This window comes from Triturus cristatus, chromosome 3_1, assembly GCF_964204655.1.
Source record: "Triturus cristatus chromosome 3_1, aTriCri1.1, whole genome shotgun sequence".
Taxonomy (NCBI): Eukaryota; Metazoa; Chordata; class Amphibia; order Caudata; family Salamandridae; genus Triturus; species Triturus cristatus.
Genome location: NC_140583.1, coordinates 1101153927 through 1101173136, shown reverse-complemented (window position 1 = coordinate 1101173136; position 19210 = coordinate 1101153927).

The window sequence follows — 19210 nt, the reverse complement described above, 5'->3', positions numbered from 1 at the left end:
GAGAAAGAACCGTCATAGGTGGAGAAAGAGGCAAGAGGGCTGAAGAAAGAGGTAGGAGAGGTGCACAAAGAGGCAAGAGGGGTACAGAAAGAGGCAAGAGAGGTATAGGAAGAGGCAAGAGAAGTGCAGAATGAGGCAAGAGAATTGCTGAAAGAAGCAACTGAGGTGCATAAAGAGGCAAGAGAGGTGCAGAAACAGGCAGGAAAGGTGCAGAAAGAGGGAACGGGGTCCAGAAAGAGGCAAGAGGGATACAGAAAATTTTTAAAGAGGTGCAGAAAGAAGCAAGAGCGCTGCAGAAAGAACCAACAGAGGTGCAGAAAGAGGCAAGAGGGGTACAGAAAGAGGCAAGACACCTACAGAAAAAGGCAAGAGAGGTACAGAAAGAGGAAGGAGAGGTTCACAAAGAAGCAAGAGGGGTACAAAAAGAGGCAAGAGGGGTGCAGAAGGAAGCAATAGAAGTGCAGAAAGAAGCAACAGAGGTGCTGAAAGAGGCAAGAGGGATGAGGAAAGAGGCAAGAGAAGTGCAGAAAGAAGCAACAGAGGTGAAGAAAGAGGCAAGAGAGGTGCAGAAACAAGCAGGAAATGTGCAGAAAGAGGGAACAGGGGTGCAGAAAGAGCCAAGAGGGATACAGGAATTTGCAAAAGAGGTGCAGAAAGAAACAGGAGCAGTGGAGAAAGAACCGTCAGAGGTGGAGAAAGAGGCAAGAGGGCTGCAGAAAGAGGTAGGAGAGATGCACAAAGAGGCAAGAGGGGTACAGAAAGAAGGAAGAGAGGTACAGAAAAAAGCACCAGAGGTGCTGAAAGAGACAAGAAGGGTGCAGAAAGAGGGAAGAAGGGTGCAGAAAGAGGCAAGGGGGTACAGAAAGAGGTAGGAGAGCTTCACAAAGAGGCAAGAGGTTTACAGAAAGAAGGAAGAAAAGTGCAAAAAGAAGCAACAGAGATGCTGAAAGAGACAAGAAGGGTGCAGAAAGAGGCAAGAGGAGTGCAGAAAGAAGCAACAGATTTGCAGAAAGAGGCAATAAAGGTACAGAAAGAGGCAAGATAGATGCAGAAAGAAGCAAGTGAGGTGCAGAAAGAGGCAAGAGAGGTGCAGAAAGAGGCAACAGAGGTGCAGAAAGAAGAGAGTGAGGTTCAGAAAGAGAGAAGAGAAAATCAGAAAGTGGCAAGTGGGGTGCAGAAAGAGGCAAGAGAGGTGCAACAAGACACAAGAGAGGTGCAGAAACAAGCAAGAGAAGTGCAGAATGAGGCAAGAGAATTGCTGAAAGAAGCAACAGAGGTGCATAAAGATGCAAGAGAGGTGCAGAAACAGGCAGGAAAGGTACAAAAAGAGGGAATGGGGTACAGAAAGAGGCAAGAGGGATACAGAAATTTGCAAAAGAGGTGTAGAAAGAAGCAAGAGCGCTGCAGTAAGAACCAACAGAGGTGCAGAAAGAGGCAAGAGGGGTACAGAAAGTGGCAAGAGAACTGCAGAAAAAGGCAAGAGAGGTGCGGAAAGAGGAAGGAGCGGTTCACAAAGAAGCAAGAGGGGTAGAAAAAGAGGCAAGAGCGGTGCAGAAGGAAGCAAGAGAAGTGCAGAAAAAACTACAGAGGTGCTGAAAGAGGCAAGAGGGGTGAAGAAAGAGGCAAGAGAAGTACAGAAAGAAGCAACAGAGGTGCAGAAAGAGGCAAGATAGGTGCAGAAACAAGCAGGGAATGTGCAGAAAGAGGGAACAGGGGTGTAGAAAGAGGCAAGAGGGATATAGAAAGAGGCAGGAGGGGTGCAAAAGGAAGCAAGAGAAGTGCAGAAAAAACAACAGCGGTGCTGAAAGAGGCAAGAGGGGTGAAGAAAGAGGCAAGAGAAGTGCAGAAAGAAGCAACAGAGGTACAGAAAGAGGCAAGATAGGTGCAGAAACAAGCAGGAAATGTGCAGAAAGAGGGAACAGGGGTGTAGAAAGAGGCAAGAGGGATACAGAAATTTGCAAAAAAGGTACAGAAAGAAGCAAGAGCAGTGGAGAAAGAACCATCATAGGTGGAGAAAGAGGCAAGAGGGCTGAAGAAAGTGGTAGGAGAGATGCACAAAGAGGCATGAGGAGTACAGAAAGAGGCAATAGAGGTATAGAAAGAGGCAAGAGAAGTGCAGAATGAGGCAAGATAATTGCTGAAAGAAGCAACAGAGGTGCATAAAGAGGCAAGAGAGGTGCAGAAACAGGCAGGAAAGGTGCAGAAAGAGGGAACGGGGTCCAGAAAGAGGCAAGAGGGATACAGAAATGTTTTAAAGAGGTGCAGAAAGAAGCAAGAGCGTTGCAGAAAGAACCAACAGAGGTGCAGAAAGAAGCAAGAGGGGTACAGAAAGAGGCAAGAGACCTACAGAAAAAGGCAAGAGAGGTACAGAAAGAGGAAGGAGAGGTTCACAAAGAAGCAAGAGGGGTACAAAAAGAGGCAAGAGGGGTGCAGAAGGAAGCAAGAAAAGTGCAGAAAGAAGCAACAGAGGTACTGAAAGAGGCAAGAGGGATGAGGAAAGAGGCAAGAGAAGTGCAGAAAGAAGCAACAGAGGTGAAGAAAGAGGCAAGAGAGGTGCAGAAATGAGCAGGAAATGTGCAGAAAGAGGGAACAGGGGTGAAGAAAGAGCCAAGAGGGATACAGGAATTTGCAAGAGGTGCAGAAAGAAACAGGAGCAGTGGAGAAAGAACCGTCAGAGGTGGAGAAAGAGGCAAGAGGGCTGCAGAAAGAGGTAGGAGAGATGCACAAAGAGGCAAGAGGGGTACAGAAAGAAGGAAGAGAGGTGCAGAAAGAAGCACCAGAGGTGCTGAAAGAGACAAGAAGGGTGCAGAAAGAGGGAAGAAGGGTGCAGAAAGAGGCATGGGGGTACAGAAAGAGGTAGGAGAGCTTCACAAAGAGGCAAGAGGTTTACAGAAAGAAGGAAGAAAAGTGCAAAAAGAAGCAACAGAGATGCTGAAAGAGACAAGAAGGGTGCAGAAAGGGGCAAGAGGAGTGCAGAAAGAAGCAACAGATTTGCAGAAAGACGCAATAGAGGTACAGAAAGAGGCAAGATAGATGCAGAAAGAAGCAAGTGAGGTGCAGAAAGAGGCAAGAGAGGTGCAGAAAGAGGCAACAGAGGTGCAGAAAGAAGAGAGTGAGGTTCAGAAAGAGAGAAGAGAAAATCAGAAAGTGGCAAGTGGGGTGCAGAAAGAGGCAAGAGAGGTGCAACAAGACACAAGAGAGGTGCAGAAACAAGCAAGAGAAGTGCAGAATGAGGCAAGAGAATTGCTGAAAGAAGCAACAGAGGTGCATAAAGATGCAAGAGAGGTGCAAAAACAGGCAGGAAAGGTACAAAAAGAGGGAATGGGGTACAGAAAGAGGCAAGAGACCTACAGAAAAAGGCAAGAGAGGTACAGAAAGAGGAAGGATAGGTTCACAAAGAAGCAAGAGGGGTACAAAAAGAGGCAAGAGGGGTGCAGAAGGAAGCAAGAAAAGTGCAGAAAGAAGCAACAGAGGTACTGAAAGAGGCAAGAGGGATGAGGAAAGAGGCAAGAGAAGTGCAGAAAGAAGCAACAGAGGTGAAGAAAGAGGCAAGAGAGGTGCAGAAATGAGCAGGAAATGTGCAGAAAGAGGGAACAGGGGTGCAGAAAGAGCCAAGAGGGATACAGGAATTTGCAAGAGGTGCAGAAAGAAACAGGAGCAGTGGAGAAAGAACCGTCAGAGGTGGAGAAAGAGGCAAGAGGGCTGCAGAAAGAGGTAGGAGAGATGCACAAAGAGGCAAGAGGGGTACAGAAAGAAGGAAGAGAGGTGCAGAAAGAAGCACCAGAGGTGCTGAAAGAGACAAGAAGGGTGCAGAAAGAGGGAAGAAGGATGCAGAAAGAGGCAAGGGGGTACAGAAAGAGGTAGGAGAGCTTCACAAAGAGGCAAGAGGTTTACAGAAAGAAGGAAGAAAAGTGCAAAAAGAAGCAACAGAGATGCTGAAAGAGACAAGAAGGGTACAGAAAGAGGCAAGAGGAGTCCAGAAAGAAGCAACAGATTTGCAGAAAGAGGCAATAGAGGTACAGAAAGAGGCAAGATAGATGCAGAAAGAAGCAAGTGAGGTGCAGAAAGAGGCAAGAGAGGTGCAGAAAGAGGCAACAGAGGTGCAGAAAGAAGAGAGTGAGGTTCAGAAAGAGAGAAGAGAAAATCAGAAAGTGGCAAGTGGGGTGCAGAAAGAGGCAAGAGAGGTGCAACAAGACACAAGAGAGGTGCAGAAACAAGCAAGAGAAGTGCAGAATGAGGCAAGAGAATTGCTGAAAGAAGCAACAGAGGTGCATAAAGATGCAAGAGAGGTGCAGAAACAGGCAGGAAAGGTACAAAAAGAGGGAATGGGGTACAGAAAGAGGCAAGAGGGATACAGAAATTTGCAAAAGAGGTGTAGAAAGAAGCAAGAGTGCTGCAGAAAGAACCAACAGAGGTGCAGAAAGAGGCAAGAGGGGTACAGAAAGAGGCAAGAGAACTGCAGAAAAAGGCAAGAGAGGTGCGGAAAGAGGAAGGAGCGGTTCACAAAGAAGCAAGAGGGGTAGAAAAAGAGGCAAGAGGGGTGCAGAAGGAAACAAGAGAAGTGCAGAAAAAACAACAGAGGTGCTGAAAGAGGCAAGAGGGGTGAAGAAAGAGGCAAGAGAAGTGCAGAAAGAAGCAACAGAGGTGCAGAAAGAGGCAAGATAGGTGCAGAAACAAGCAGGAAATGTGCAGAAAGAGGGAACAGGGGTGTAGAAAGAGGCAAGAGGGATACAGAAAGAGGCAGGAGGGGTGCAGAAGGAAGCAAGAGAAGTGCAGAAAAAACAACAGCGGTGCTGAAAGAGGCAAGAGAGGTGCAGAAACAGGCAGGAAAGGTGCAGAAAGAGGGAACGGGGTCCAGAAAGAGGCAAGAGGGATACAGAATTTTTTTTAAAGAGGTGCAGAAAGAAGCAAGAGCGCTGCAGAAAGAACCAACAGAGGTGCAGAAAGAGGCAAGAGGGGTACAGAAAGAGGCAAGACACCTACAGAAAAAGGCAAGAGAGGTACAGAAAGAGGAAGGAGAGGTTCACAAAGAAGCAAGAGGGGTACAAAAAGAGGCAAGAGGGGTGCAGAAGGAAGCAATAGAAGTGCAGAAAGAAGCAACAGAGGTGCTGAAAGAGGCAAGAGGGATGAGGAAAGAGGCAAGAGAAGTGCAGAAAGAAGCAACAGAGGTGAAGAAAGAGGCAAGAGAGGTGCAGAAACAAGCAGGAAATGCGCAGAAAGAGGGAACAGGGGTGCAGAAAGAGCCAAGAGGGATACAGGAATTTGCAAAAGAGGTGCAGAAAGAAACAGGAGCAGTGGAGAAAGAACCGTCAGAGGTGGAGAAAGAGGCAAGAGGGCTGCAGAAAGAGGTAGGAGAGATGCACAAAGAGGCAAGAGGGGTACAGAAAGAAGGAAGAGAGGTGCAGAAAAAAGCACCAGAGGTGCTGAAAGAGACAAGAAGGGTGCAGAAAGAGGGAAGAAGGGTGCAGAAAGAGGCAAGGGGGTACAGAAAGAGGTAGGAGAGCTTCACAAAGAGGCAAGAGGTTTACAGAAAGAAGGCAGAAAAGTACAAAAAGAAGCAACAGAGATGCTGAAAGAGACAAGAAGGGTGCAGAAAGAGGCAAGAGGAGTGCAGAAAGAAGCAACAGATTTGCAGAAAGAGGCAATAGAGGTACAGAAAGAGGCAAGATAGATGCCGAAAGAAGCAAGTGAGGTGCAGAAAGAGGCAAGAGAGGTGCAGAAAGAGGCAAGAGGGGTGCAGAAAGAAGAGAGTGAGGTTCAGAAAGAGTGAAGAGAAAATCAGAAAGTGGCAAGTGGGGTGCAGAAAGAGGCAAGAGAGGTGCAACAAGACACAAGAGAGGTGCAGAAACAAGCAAGAGAAGTGCAGAATGAGGCAAGCGAATTGCTGAAAGAAGCAACAGAGGTGCATAAAGATGCAAGAGAGGTGCAGAAACAGGCAGGAAAAGTACAAAAAGAGGGAATGGGGTACAGAAAGAGGCAAGAGGGACACAGAAATTTGCAAAAGAGGTGTAGAAAGAAGCAAGAGCGCTGCAGAAAGAACCAACAGAGGTACAGAAAGAGGCAAGAGGGGTACAGAAAGAGGCAAGAGAACTTCAGAAAAAGGCAAGAGAGGTGCGGAAAGAGGAAGGAGCGGTTCACAAAGAAGCAAGAGGGGTAGAAAAAGAGGCAAGAGGGGTGCAGAAGGAAGCAAGAGAAGTGCAGAAAAAACAACAGAGGTGCTGAAAGAGGCAAGAGGGGTGAAGAAAGAGGCAAGAGAAGTGCAGAAAGAAGCAACAGAGGTGCAGAAAGAGGCAAGAGGGGTACAGAAAGAGGCAAGAGAACTGCAGAAAAAGGCAAGAGAGGTGCGGAAAGAGGAAGGAGCGGTTCACAAAGAAGCAAGAGGGGTACAAAAGGAGGCAAGAGGGGTGCAGAAGGAAGCAAGAGAAGTGCAGCAAAAACAGCAGAGGTGCTGAAAGAGGCAAGAGGGGTGAAGAAAGAGGCAAGAGAAGTGCAGAAAGAAGCAACAGAGGTACAGAAAGAGGCAAGATAGGTGCAGAAACAAGCAGGAAATTTGCAGAAAGAGGGAACAGGGGTGTAGAAAGAGGCAAGAGGGATACAGAAATTTGCAAAAAAGGTACAGAAAAAAGCAAAAGCAGTGGAGAAAGAACCGTCATAGGTGGAGAAAGAGGCAAGAGGGCTGAAGAAAGAGGTAGGAGAGGTGCACAAAGAGGCAAGAGGGGTACAGAAAGAGGCAAGAGAGGTATAGAAAGAGGCAAGAGAAGTGCAGAATGAGGCAAGAGAATTGCTGAAAGAAGCAACAGAGGTGCATAAAGAGGCAAGAGAGGTGCAGAAACAGGCAGGAAAGGTGCAGAAAGAGGGAACGGGGTCCAGAAAGAGGCAAGAGGGATACAGAAAATTTTTAAAGAGGTGCAGAAAGAAGCAAGAGCGCTGCAGAAAGAACCAACAGAGGTGCAGAAAGAGGCAAGAGGGGTACAGAAAGAGGCAAGACACCTACAGAAAAAGGCAAGAGAGGTACAGAAAGAGGAAGGAGAGGTTCACAAAGAAGCAAGAGGGGTACAAAAAGAGGCAAGAGGGGTGCAGAAGGAAGCAATAGAAGTGCAGAAAGAAGCAACAGAGGTGCTGAAAGAGGCAAGAGGGATGAGGAAAGAGGCAAGAGAAGTGCAGAAAGAAGCAACAGAGGTGAAGAAAGAGGCAAGAGAGGTGCAGAAACAAGCAGGAAATGTGCAGAAAGAGGGAACAGGGGTGCAGAAAGAGCCAAGAGGGATACAGGAATTTGCAAAAGAGGTGCAGAAAGAAACAGGAGCAGTGGAGAAAGAACCGTCAGAGGTGGAGAAAGAGGCAAGAGGGCTGCAGAAAGAGGTAGGAGAGATGCACAAAGAGGCAAGAGGGGTACAGAAAGAAGGAAGAGAGGTACAGAAAAAAGCACCAGAGGTGCTGAAAGAGACAAGAAGGGTGCAGAAAGAGGGAAGAAGGGTGCAGAAAGAGGCAAGGGGGTGCAGAAAGAGGTAGGAGAGCTTCACAAAGAGGCAAGAGGTTTACAGAAAGAAGGAAGAAAAGTGCAAAAAGAAGCAACAGAGATGCTGAAAGAGACAAGAAGGGTGTAGAAAGAGGCAAGAGGGATACAGAAAGAGGCAGGAGGGGTGCAGAAGGAAGCAAGAGAAGTGCAGATAAAACAACAGAGGTGCTGAAAGAGGCAAGAGGGGTGAAGAAAGAGGCAAGAGAAGTGCAGAAAGAAGCAACAGAGGTACAGAAAGAGGCAAGATAGGTGCAGAAACAAGCAGGAAATTTGCAGAAAGAGGGAACAGGGGTGTAGAAAGAGGCAAGAGGGATACAGAAATTTGCAAAAAAGGTACAGAAAAAAGCAAGAGCAGTGGAGAAAGAACCGTCATAGGTGGAGAAAGAGGCAAGAGGGCTGAAGAAAGAGGTAGGAGAGGTGCACAAAGAGGCAAGAGGGGTACAGAAAGAGGCAAGAGAGGTATAGGAAGAGGCAAGAGAAGTGCAGAATGAGGCAAGAGAATTGCTGAAAGAAGCAACTGAGGTGCATAAAGAGGCAAGAGAGGTGCAGAAACAGGCAGGAAAGGTGCAGAAAGAGGGAACGGGGTCCAGAAAGAGGCAAGAGGGATACAGAAAATTTTTAAAGAGGTGCAGAAAGAAGCAAGAGCGCTGCAGAAAGAACCAACAGAGGTGCAGAAAGAGGCAAGAGGGGTACAGAAAGAGGCAAGACACCTACAGAAAAAGGCAAGAGAGGTACAGAAAGAGGAAGGAGAGGTTCACAAAGAAGCAAGAGGGGTACAAAAAGAGGCAAGAGGGGTGCAGAAGGAAGCAATAGAAGTGCAGAAAGAAGCAACAGAGGTGCTGAAAGAGGCAAGAGGGATGAGGAAAGAGGCAAGAGAAGTGCAGAAAGAAGCAACAGAGGTGAAGAAAGAGGCAAGAGAGGTGCAGAAACAAGCAGGAAATGTGCAGAAAGAGGGAACAGGGGTGCAGAAAGAGCCAAGAGGGATACAGGAATTTGCAAAAGAGGTGCAGAAAGAAACAGGAGCAGTGGAGAAAGAACCGTCAGAGGTGGAGAAAGAGGCAAGAGGGCTGCAGAAAGAGGTAGGAGAGATGCACAAAGAGGCAAGAGGGGTACAGAAAGAAGGAAGAGAGGTACAGAAAAAAGCACCAGAGGTGCTGAAAGAGACAAGAAGGGTGCAGAAAGAGGGAAGAAGGGTGCAGAAAGAGGCAAGGGGGTACAGAAAGAGGTAGGAGAGCTTCACAAAGAGGCAAGAGGTTTACAGAAAGAAGGAAGAAAAGTGCAAAAAGAAGCAACAGAGATGCTGAAAGAGACAAGAAGGGTGCAGAAAGAGGCAAGAGGAGTGCAGAAAGAAGCAACAGATTTGCAGAAAGAGGCAATAGAGGTACAGAAAGAGGCAAGATAGATGCAGAAAGAAGCAAGTGAGGTGCAGAAAGAGGCAAGAGAGGTGCAGAAAGAGGCAAGAGGGGTGCAGAAAGAAGAGAGTGAGGTTCAGAAAGAGTGAAGAGAAAATCAGAAAGTGGCAAGTGGGGTGCAGAAAGAGGCAAGAGAGGTGCAACAAGACACAAGAGAGGTGCAGAAACAAGCAAGAGAAGTACAGAATGAGGCAAGCGAATTGCTGAAAGAAGCAACAGAGGTGCATAAAGATGCAAGAGAGGTGCAGAAACAGGCAGGAAAGGTACAAAAAGAGGGAATGGGGTACAGAAAGAGGCAAGAGGGATACAGAAATTTGCAAAAGAGGTGTAGAAAGAAGCAAGAGCGCTGCAGAAAGAACCAACAGAGGTGCAGAAAGAGGCAAGAGGGGTACAGAAAGAGGCAAGAGAACTGCAGAAAAAGGCAAGAGAGGTGCGGAAAGAGGAAGGAGCGGTTCACAAAGAAGCAAGAGGGGTAGAAAAAGAGGCAAGAGGGGTGCAGAAGGAAGCAAGAGAAGTGCAGAAAAAACAACAGAGGTGCTGAAAGAGGCAAGAGCGGTGAAGAAAGAGGCAAGAGAAGTGCAGAAAGAAGCAACAGAGGTGCAGAATGAGGCAAGATAGGTGCAGAAACAAGCAGGGAATGTGCAGAAAGAGGGAACAGGGGTGTAGAAAGAGGCAAGAGGGATACAGAAAGAGGCAGGAGGGGTGCAGAACGAAGCAAGAGAAGTGCAGAAAAAACAACAGCGGTGCTGAAAGAGGCAAGAGGGGTGAAGAAAGAGGCAAGAGAAGTGCAGAAAGAAGCAACAGAGGTACAGAAAGAGGCAAGATAGGTGCAGAAACAAGCAGGAAATGTGCAGAAAGAGGGAACAGGGGTGTAGAAAGAGGCAAGAGGGATACAGAAATTTGCAAAAAAGGTACAGAAAGAAGCAAGAGCAGTGGAGAAAGAACCATCATAGGTGGAGAAAGAGGCAAGAGGGCTGAAGAAAGAGGTAGGAGAGATGCACAAAGAGGCAAGAGGAGTACAGAAAGAGGCAATAGAGGTATAGAAAGAGGCAAGAGAAGTGCAGAATGAGGCAAGAGAATTGCTGGAAGAAGCAACAGAGGTGCATAAAGAGGCGGCAAGAGAGGTGCAGAAACAGGCAGAAAAGGTGCAGAAAGAGGGAACGGGATCCAGAAAGAGGCAAGAGGGATACAGAAATGTTTTAAAGAGGTGCAGAAAGAAGCAAGAGCGCTGCAGAAAGAACCAACAGAGGTGCAGAAAGAAGCAAGAGGGGTACAGAAAGAGGCAAGAGACCTACAGAAAAAGGCAAGAGAGGTACAGAAAGAGGAAGGAGAGGTTCACAAAGAAGCAAGAGGGGTACAAAAAGAGGCAAGAGGGGTGCAGAAGGAAGCAAGAAAAGTGCAGAAAGAAGCAACAGAGGTACTGAAAGAGGTAAGAGGGATGAGGAAAGAGGCAAGAGAAGTGCAGAAAGAAGCAACAGAGGTGAAGAAAGAGGCAAGAGAGGTGCAGAAACAAGCAGGAAATGTGCAGAAAGAGGGAACAGGGGTGCAGAAAGAGCCAAGAGGGATACAGGAATTTGCAAGAGGTGCAGAAAGAAACAGGAGCAGTGGAGAAAGAACCGTCAGAGGTGGAGAAAGAGGCAAGAGGGCTGCAGAAAGAGGTAGGAGATATGCACAAAGAGGCAAGAGGGGTACAGAAAGAAGGAAGAGAGGTGCAGAAAGAAGCACCAGAGGTGCTGAAAGAGACAAGAAGGGTGCAGAAAGAGGGAAGAAGGGTGCAGAAAGAGGCAAGGGGGTACAGAAAGAGGTAGGAGAGCTTCACAAAGAGGCAAGAGGTTTACAGAAAGAAGGAAGAAAAGTACAAAAAGAAGCAACAGAGATGCTGAAAGAGATAAGAAGGGTGCAGAAAGAGGCAAGAGGAGTGCAGAAAGAAGCAACAGATTTGCAGAAAGAGGCAATAGAGGTACAGAAAGAGGCAAGATAGATGCAGAAAGAAGCAAATGAGGTGCAGAAAGAGGCAAGAGAGGTACAGAAAGAGGCAAGAGGGGTGCAGAAAGAAGAGAGTGAGGTTCAGAAAGAGAGAAGAGAAAATCAGAAAGTGGCAAGTGGGGTGCAGAAAGAGGCAAGAGAGGTGCAACAAGACACAAGAGAGGTGCAGAAACAAGCAAGAGAAGTGCAGAATGAGGCAAGCGAATTGCTGAAAGAAGCAACAGAGGTGCATAAAAATGCAAGAGAGGTGCAGAAACAGGCAGGAAAGGTACAAAAAGAGGGAATGGGGTACAGAAAGAGGCAAGAGGGATACAGAAATTTGCAAAAGAGGTGTAGAAAGAAGCAAGAGCGCTGCAGAAAGAACCAACAGAGGTGCAGAAAGAGGCAAGAGGGGTACAGAAAGAGGCAAGAGAACTGCAGAAAAAGGCAAGCGAGGTGCGGAAAGAGGAAGGAGCGGTTCACAAAGAAGCAAGAGGGGTAGAAAAAGAGGCAAGAGCGGTGCAGAAGGAAGCAAGAGAAGTGCAGAAAAAACAACAGAGGTGCTGAAAGAGGCAAGAGGGGTGAAGAAAGAGGCAAGAGAAGTACAGAAAGAAGCAACAGAGGTGCAGAAAGAGGCAAGATAGGTGCAGAAACAAGCAGGGAATGTGCAGAAAGAGGGAACAGGGGTGTAGAAAGAGGCAAGAGGGATATAGAAAGAGGCAGGAGGGGTGCAGAAGGAAGCAAGAGAAGTGCAGAAAAAAACAACAGCGGTGCTGAAAGAGGCAAGAGGGGTGAAGAAAGAGGCAAGAGAAGTGCAGAAAGAAGCAACAGAGGTACAGAAAGAGGCAAGATAGGTGCAGAAACAAGCAGGAAATGTGCAGAAAGAGGGAACAGGGGTGTAGAAAGAGGCAAGAGGGATACAGAAATTTGCAAAAAAGGTACAGAAAGAAGCAAGAGCAGTGGAGAAAGAACCATCATAGGTGGAGAAAGAGGCAAGAGGGCTGAAGAAAGTGGTAGGAGAGATGCACAAAGAGGCAAGAGGAGTACAGAAAGAGGCAATAGAGGTATAGAAAGAGGCAAGAGAAGTGCATAATGAGGCAAGATAATTGCTGAAAGAAGCAACAGAGGTGCATAAAGAGGCAAGAGAGGTGCAGAAACAGGCAGGAAAGGTGCAGAAAGAGGGAACGGGGTCCAGAAAGAGGCAAGAGGGATACAGAAATGTTTTAAAGAGGTGCAGAAAGAAGCAAGAGCGTTGCAGAAAGAACCAACAGAGGTACAGAAAGAAGCAAGAGGGGTACAGAAAGAGGCAAGAGACCTACAGAAAAAGGCAAGAGAGGTACAGAAAGAGGAAGGAGAGGTTCACAAAGAAGCAAGAGGGGTACAAAAAGAGGCAAGAGGGGTGCAGAAGGAAGCAAGAAAAGTGCAGAAAGAAGCAACAGAGGTACTGAAAGAGGCAAGAGGGATGAGGAAAGAGGCAAGAGAAGTGCAGAAAGAAGCAACAGAGGTGAAGAAAGAGGCAAGAGAGGTGCAGAAATGAGCAGGAAATGTGCAGAAAGAGGGAACAGGGGTGCAGAAAGAGCCAAGAGGGATACAGGAATTTGCAAGAGGTGCAGAAAGAAACAGGAGCAGTGGAGAAAGAACCGTCAGAGGTGGAGAAAGAGGCAAGAGGGCTGCAGAAAGAGGTAGGAGAGATGCACAAAGAGGCAAGAGGGGTACAGAAAGAAGGAAGAGAGGTGCAGAAAGAAGCACCAGAGGTGCTGAAAGAGACAAGAAGGGTGCAGAAAGAGGGAAGAAGGGTGCAGAAAGAGGCATGGGGGTACAGAAAGAGGTAGGAGAGCTTCACAAAGAGGCAAGAGGTTTACAGAAAGAAGGAAGAAAAGTGCAAAAAGAAGCAACAGAGATGCTGAAAGAGACAAGAAGGGTGCAGAAAGAGGCAAGAGGAGTGCAGAAAGAAGCAACAGATTTGCAGAAAGAGGCAATAGAGGTACAGAAAGAGGCAAGATAGATGCAGAAAGAAGCAAGTGAGGTGCAGAAAGAGGCAAGAGAGGTGCAGAAAGAGGCAACAGAGGTGCAGAAAGAAGAGAGTGAGGTTCAGAAAGAGAGAAGAGAAAATCAGAAAGTGGCAAGTGGGGTGCAGAAAGAGGCAAGAGAGGTGCAACAAGACACAAGAGAGGTGCAGAAACAAGAAAGAGAAGTGCAGAATGAGGCAAGAGAATTGCTGAAAGAAGCAACAGAGGTGCATAAAGATGCAAGAGAGGTGCAGAAACAGGCAGGAAAGGTACAAAAAGAGGGAATGGGGTACAGAAAGAGGCAAGAGACCTACAGAAAAAGGCAAGAGAGGTACAGAAAGAGGAAGGATAGGTTCACAAAGAAGCAAGAGGGGTACAAAAAGAGGCAAGAGGGGTGCAGAAGGAAGCAAGAAAAGTGCAGAAAGAAGCAACAGAGGTACTGAAAGAGGCAAGAGGGATGAGGAAAGAGGCAAGAGAAGTGCAGAAAGAAGCAACAGAGGTGAAGAAAGAGGCAAGAGAGGTGCAGAAATGAGCAGGAAATGTGCAGAAAGAGGGAACAGGGGTGCAGAAAGAGCCAAGAGGGATACAGGAATTTGCAAGAGGTGCAGAAAGAAACAGGAGCAGTGGAGAAAGAACCGTCAGAGGTGGAGAAAGAGGCAAGAGGGCTGCAGAAAGAGGTAGGAGAGATGCACAAAGAGGCAAGAGGGGTACAGAAAGAAGGAAGAGAGGTGCAGAAAGAAGCACCAGAGGTGCTGAAAGAGGCAAGAAGGGTGCAGAAAGAGGGAAGAAGGATGCAGAAAGAGGCAAGGGGGTACAGAAAGAGGTAGGAGAGCTTCACAAAGAGGCAAGAGGTTTACAGAAAGAAGGAAGAAAAGTGCAAAAAGAAGCAACAGAGATGCTGAAAGAGACAAGAAGGGTGCAGAAAGAGGCAAGAGGAGTGCAGAAAGAAGCAACAGATTTGCAGAAAGAGGCAATAGAGGTACAGAAAGAGGCAAGATAGATGCAGAAAGAAGCAAGTGAGGTGCAGAAAGAGGCAAGAGAGGTGCAGAAAGAGGCAACAGAGGTGCAGAAAGAAGAGAGTGAGGTTCAGAAAGAGAGAAGAGAAAATCAGAAAGTGGCAAGTGGGGTGCAGAAAGAGGCAAGAGAGGTGCAACAAGACACAAGAGAGGTGCAGAAACAAGCAAGAGAAGTGCAGAATGAGGCAAGAGAATTGCTGAAAGAAGCAACAGAGGTGCATAAAGATGCAAGAGAGGTGCAGAAACAGGCAGGAAAGGTACAAAAAGAGGGAATGGGGTACAGAAAGAGGCAAGAGGGATACAGAAATTTGCAAAAGAGGTGTAGAAAGAAGCAAGAGCGCTGCAGAAAGAACCAACAGAGGTGCAGAAAGAGGCAAGAGGGGTACAGAAAGAGGCAAGAGAACTGCAGAAAAAGGCAAGAGAGGTGCGGAAAGAGGAAGGAGCGGTTCACAAAGAAGCAAGAGGGGTAGAAAAAGAGGCAAGAGGGGTGCAGAAGGAAACAAGAGAAGTGCAGAAAAAACAACAGAGGTGCTGAAAGAGGCAAGAGGGGTGAAGAAAGAGGCAAGAGAAGTGCAGAAAGAAGCAACAGAGGTGCAGAAAGAGGCAAGATAGGTGCAGAAACAAGCAGGAAATGTGCAGAAAGAGGGAACAGGGGTGTAGAAAGAGGCAAGAGGGATACAGAAAGAGGCAGGAGGGGTGCAGAAGGAAGCAAGAGAAGTGCAGAAAAAACAACAGCGGTGCTGAAAGAGGCAAGAGAGGTGCAGAAACAGGCAGGAAAGGTGCAGAAAGAGGGAACGGGGTCCAGAAAGAGGCAAGAGGGATACAGAATTTTTTTTAAAGAGGTGCAGAAAGAAGCAAGAGCGCTGCAGAAAGAACCAACAGAGGTGCAGAAAGAGGCAAGAGGGGTACAGAAAGAGGCAAGACACCTACAGAAAAAGGCAAGAGAGGTACAGAAAGAGGAAGGAGAGGTTCACAAAGAAGCAAGAGGGGTACAAAAAGAGGCAAGAGGGGTGCAGAAGGAAGCAATAGAAGTGCAGAAAGAAGCAACAGAGGTGCTGAAAGAGGCAAGAGGGATGAGGAAAGAGGCAAGAGAAGTGCAGAAAGAAGCAACAGAGGTGAAGAAAGAGGCAAGAGAGGTGCAGAAACAAGCAGGAAATGTGCAGAAAGAGGGAACAGGGGTGCAGAAAGAGCCAAGAGGGATACAGGAATTTGCAAAAGAGGTGCAGAAAGAAACAGGAGCAGTGGAGAAAGAACCGTCAGAGGTGGAGAAAGAGGCAAGAGGGCTGCAGAAAGAGGTAGGAGAGATGCACAAAGAGGCAAGAGGGGTACAGAAAGAAGGAAGAGAGGTGCAGAAAAAAGCACCAGAGGTGCTGAAAGAGACAAGAAGGGTGCAGAAAGAGGGAAGAAGGGTGCAGAAAGAGGCAAGGGGGTACAGAAAGAGGTAGGAGAGCTTCACAAAGAGGCAAGAGGTTTACAGAAAGAAGGCAGAAAAGTGCAAAAAGAAGCAACAGAGATGCTGAAAGAGACAAGAAGGGTGCAGAAAGAGTCAAGAGGAGTGCAGAAAGAAGCAACAGATTTGCAGAAAGAGGCAATAGAGGTACAGAAAGAGGCAAGATAGATGCCGAAAGAAGCAAGTGAGGTGCAGAAAGAGGCAAGAGAGGTGCAGAAAGAGGCAAGAGGGGTGCAGAAAGAAGAGAGTGAGGTTCAGAAAGAGTGAAGAGAAAATCAGAAAGTGGCAAGTGGGGTGCAGAAAGAGGCAAGAGAGGTGCAACAAGACACAAGAGAGGTGCAGAAACAAGCAAGAGAAGTGCAGAATGAGGCAAGCGAATTGCTGAAAGAAGCAACAGAGGTGCATAAAGATGCAAGAGAGGTGCAGAAACAGGCAGGAAAAGTACAAAAAGAGGGAATGGGGTACAGAAAGAGGCAAGAGGGACACAGAAATTTGCAAAAGAGGTGTAGAAAGAAGCAAGAGCGCTGCAGAAAGAACCAACAGAGGTACAGAAAGAGGCAAGAGGGGTACAGAAAGAGGCAAGAGAACTGCAGAAAAAGGCAAGAGAGGTGCGGAAAGAGGAAGGAGCGGTTCACAAAGAAGCAAGAGGGGTAGAAAAAGAGGCAAGAGGGGTGCAGAAGGAAGCAAGAGAAGTGCAGAAAAAACAACAGAGGTGCTGAAAGAGGCAAGAGGGGTGAAGAAAGAGGCAAGAGAAGTGCAGAAAGAAGCAACAGAGGTGCAGAAAGAGGCAAGATAGGTGCAGAAACAAGCAGGGAATGTGCAGAAAGAGGATACAGGGGTGTAGAAAGAGGCAAGAGGGATACAGAAAGAGGCAGGAGGGGTGCAGAAGGAAGCAAGAGAAGTGCAGAAAAAACAACAGCGGTGCTGAAAGAGGCAAGAGGGGTGAAGAAAGAGGCAAGAGAAGTGCAGAAAGAAGCAACAGAGGTACAGAAAGAGGCAAGATAGGTGCAGAAACAAGCAGGTAATGTGCAGAAAGAGGGAACAGGGGTGTAGAAAGAGGCAAGAGGGATACAGAAATTTGCAAAAAAGGTACAGAAAGAAGCAAGAGCAGTGGAGAAAGAACCATCATAGGTGTAGAAAGAGGCAAGAGGGCTGAAGAAAGAGGTAGGAGAGATGCACAAAGAGGCAAGAGGAGTACAGAAAGAGGCAATAGAGGTATAGAAAGAGGCAAGAGAAATGCAAAATGAGGCAAGAAAATTGCTGAAAGAAGCAACAGAGGTGCATAAAGAGGCGGCAAGAGAGGTGCAGAAACAGGCAGAAAAGGTGCAGAAAGAGGGAACGGGGTCCAGAAAGAGGCAAGAGGGATACAGAAATGTTTTAAAGAGGTGCAGAAAGAAGCAAGAGCGCTGCAGAAAGAACCAACAGAGGTGCAGAAAGAAGCAAGAGGGGTACAGAAAGAGGCAAGAGACCTACAGAAAAAGGCAAGAGAGGTACAGAAAGAGGAAGGAGAGGTTCACAAAGAAGCAAGAGGGGTACAAAAAGAGGCAAGAGGGGTGCAGAAGGAAGCAAGAAAAGTGCAGAAAGAAGCAACAGAGGTACTGAAAGAGGCAAGAGGGATGAGGAAAGAGGCAAGAGAAGTGCAGAAAGAAGCAACAGAGGTGAAGAAAGAGGCAAGAGAGGTGCAGAAACAAGCAGGAAATGTGCAGAAAGAGGGAACAGGGGTGCAGAAAGAGCCAAGAGGGATAAAGGAATTTGCAAGAGGTGCAGAAAGAAACAGGAGCAGTGGAGAAAGAACCGTCAGAGGTGGAGAAAGAGGCAAGAGGGCTGCAGAAAGAGGTAGGAGAGATGCACAAAGAGGCAAGAGGGGTACAGAAAGAAGGAAGAGAGGTGCAGAAAGAAGCACCAGAGGTGCTAAAAGAGACAAGAAGGGTGCAGAAAGAGGGAAGAAGGGTGCAGAAAGAGGCAAGGGGGTACAGAAAGAGGTAGGAGAACTTCACAAAGAGGCAAGAGGTTTACAGAAAGAAGGAAGAAAAGTGCAAAAAGAAGCAACAGAGATGCTGAAAGAGACAAGAAGGGTGCAGAAAGAGGCAAGAGGAGTGCAGAAAGAAGCAACAGATTTGCAGAAAGAGGCAATAGAGGTACAGAAAGAGGCAAGATAGATGCAGAAAGAAGCAAGTGAGGTGCAGAAAGAGGCAAGAGAGGTGCAGAAAGAGGCAACAGAGGTGCAGAAAGAAGAGAGTGAGGTTCAGAAAGAGAGAAGAGAAAATCAGAAAGTGGCAAGTGGGGTGCAGAAAGAGGCAAGAGAGGTGCAACAAGACACAAGAGAGGTGCAGAAACAAGCAAGAGAAGTGCAGAATGAGGCAAGAGAATTGCTGAAAGAAGCAACAGAGGTGCATAAAGATGCAAGAGAGGTGCAGAAACAGGCAGGAAAGGTACAAAAAGAGGGAATGGGGTACAGAAAGAGGCAAGAGGGATACAGAAATTTGCAAAAGAGGTGTAGAAAGAAGCAAGAGCGCTGCAGAAAGAACCAACAGAGGTGCAGAAAGAGGCAAGAGGGGTACAGAAAGAGGCAAGAGAACTGCAGAAAAAGGCAAGAGAGGTGCGGAAAGAGGAAGGAGCGGTTCACAAAGAAGCAAGAGGGGTAGAAAAAGAGGCAAGAGGGGTGCAGAAGGAAACAAGAGAAGTGCAGAAAAAACAACAGAGGTGCTGAAAGAGGCAAGAGGGGTAAAGAAAGAGGCAAGGAAAGTGCAGAAAGAAGCAACAGAGGTGCAGAAAGAGGCAAGATAGGTGCAGAAACAAGCAGGAAATGTGCAGAAAGAGGGAACAGGGGTATAGAAAGAGGCAAGAGGGATACAGAAAGAGGCAGGAGGGGTGCAGAAGGAAGTAAGAGAAGTGCAGAAAAAACAACAGCGGTGCTGAAAGAGGCAAGAGGGGTGAAGAAAGAGGCAAGAGAAGTGCAGAAAGAAGCAACAGAGGTACAGAAAGAGGCAAGATAGGTGCAGAAACAAGCAGGTAATGTGCAGAAAGAGGGAACAGGGGTGTAGAAAGAGGCAAGAGGGATACAGAAATTTGCAAAAAAGGTACAGAAAGAAGCAAGAGCAGTGGAGAAAGAACCATCATAGGTGTAGAAAGAGGCAAGAGGGCTGAAGAAAGAGGTAGGAGAGATGCACAAAGAGGCAAGAGGAGTACAGAAAGAGGCAATAGAGGTATAGAAAGAGGCAAGAGAAATGCAAAATGAGGCAAGAGAATTGCTGAAAGAAGCAACAGAGGTGCATAAAGAGGCGGCAAGAGAGGTGCAGAAACAGGCAGAAAAGGTGCAGAAAGAGGGAACGGGGTCCAGAAAGAGGCAAGAGGGATACAGAAATGTTTTAAAGAGGTGCAGAAAGAAGCAAGAGCGCTGCAGAAAGAACCAACAGAGGTGCAGAAAGAAGCAAGAGGGGTACAGAAAGAGGCAAGAGACCTACAGAAAAAGGCAAGAGAGGTACAGAAAGAGGAAGGAGAGGTTCACAAAGAAGCAAGAGGGGTACAAAAAGAGGCAAGAGGGGTGCAGAAGGAAGCAAGAAAAGTGCAGCAAGAAGCAACAGAGGTACTGAAAGAGGCAAGAGGGATGAGGAAAGAGGCAAGAGAAGTGCAGAAAGAAGCAACAGAGGTGAAGAAAGAGGCAAGAGAGGTGCAGAAACAAGCAGGAAATGTGCAGAAAGAGGGAACAGGGGTGCAGAAAGAGCCAAGAGGGATACAGGAATTTGCAAGAGGTGCAGAAAGAAACAGGAGCAGTGGAGAAAGAACCGTCAGAGGTGGAGAAAGAGGCAAGAGGGCTGCAGAAAGAGGTAGGAGAGATGCAC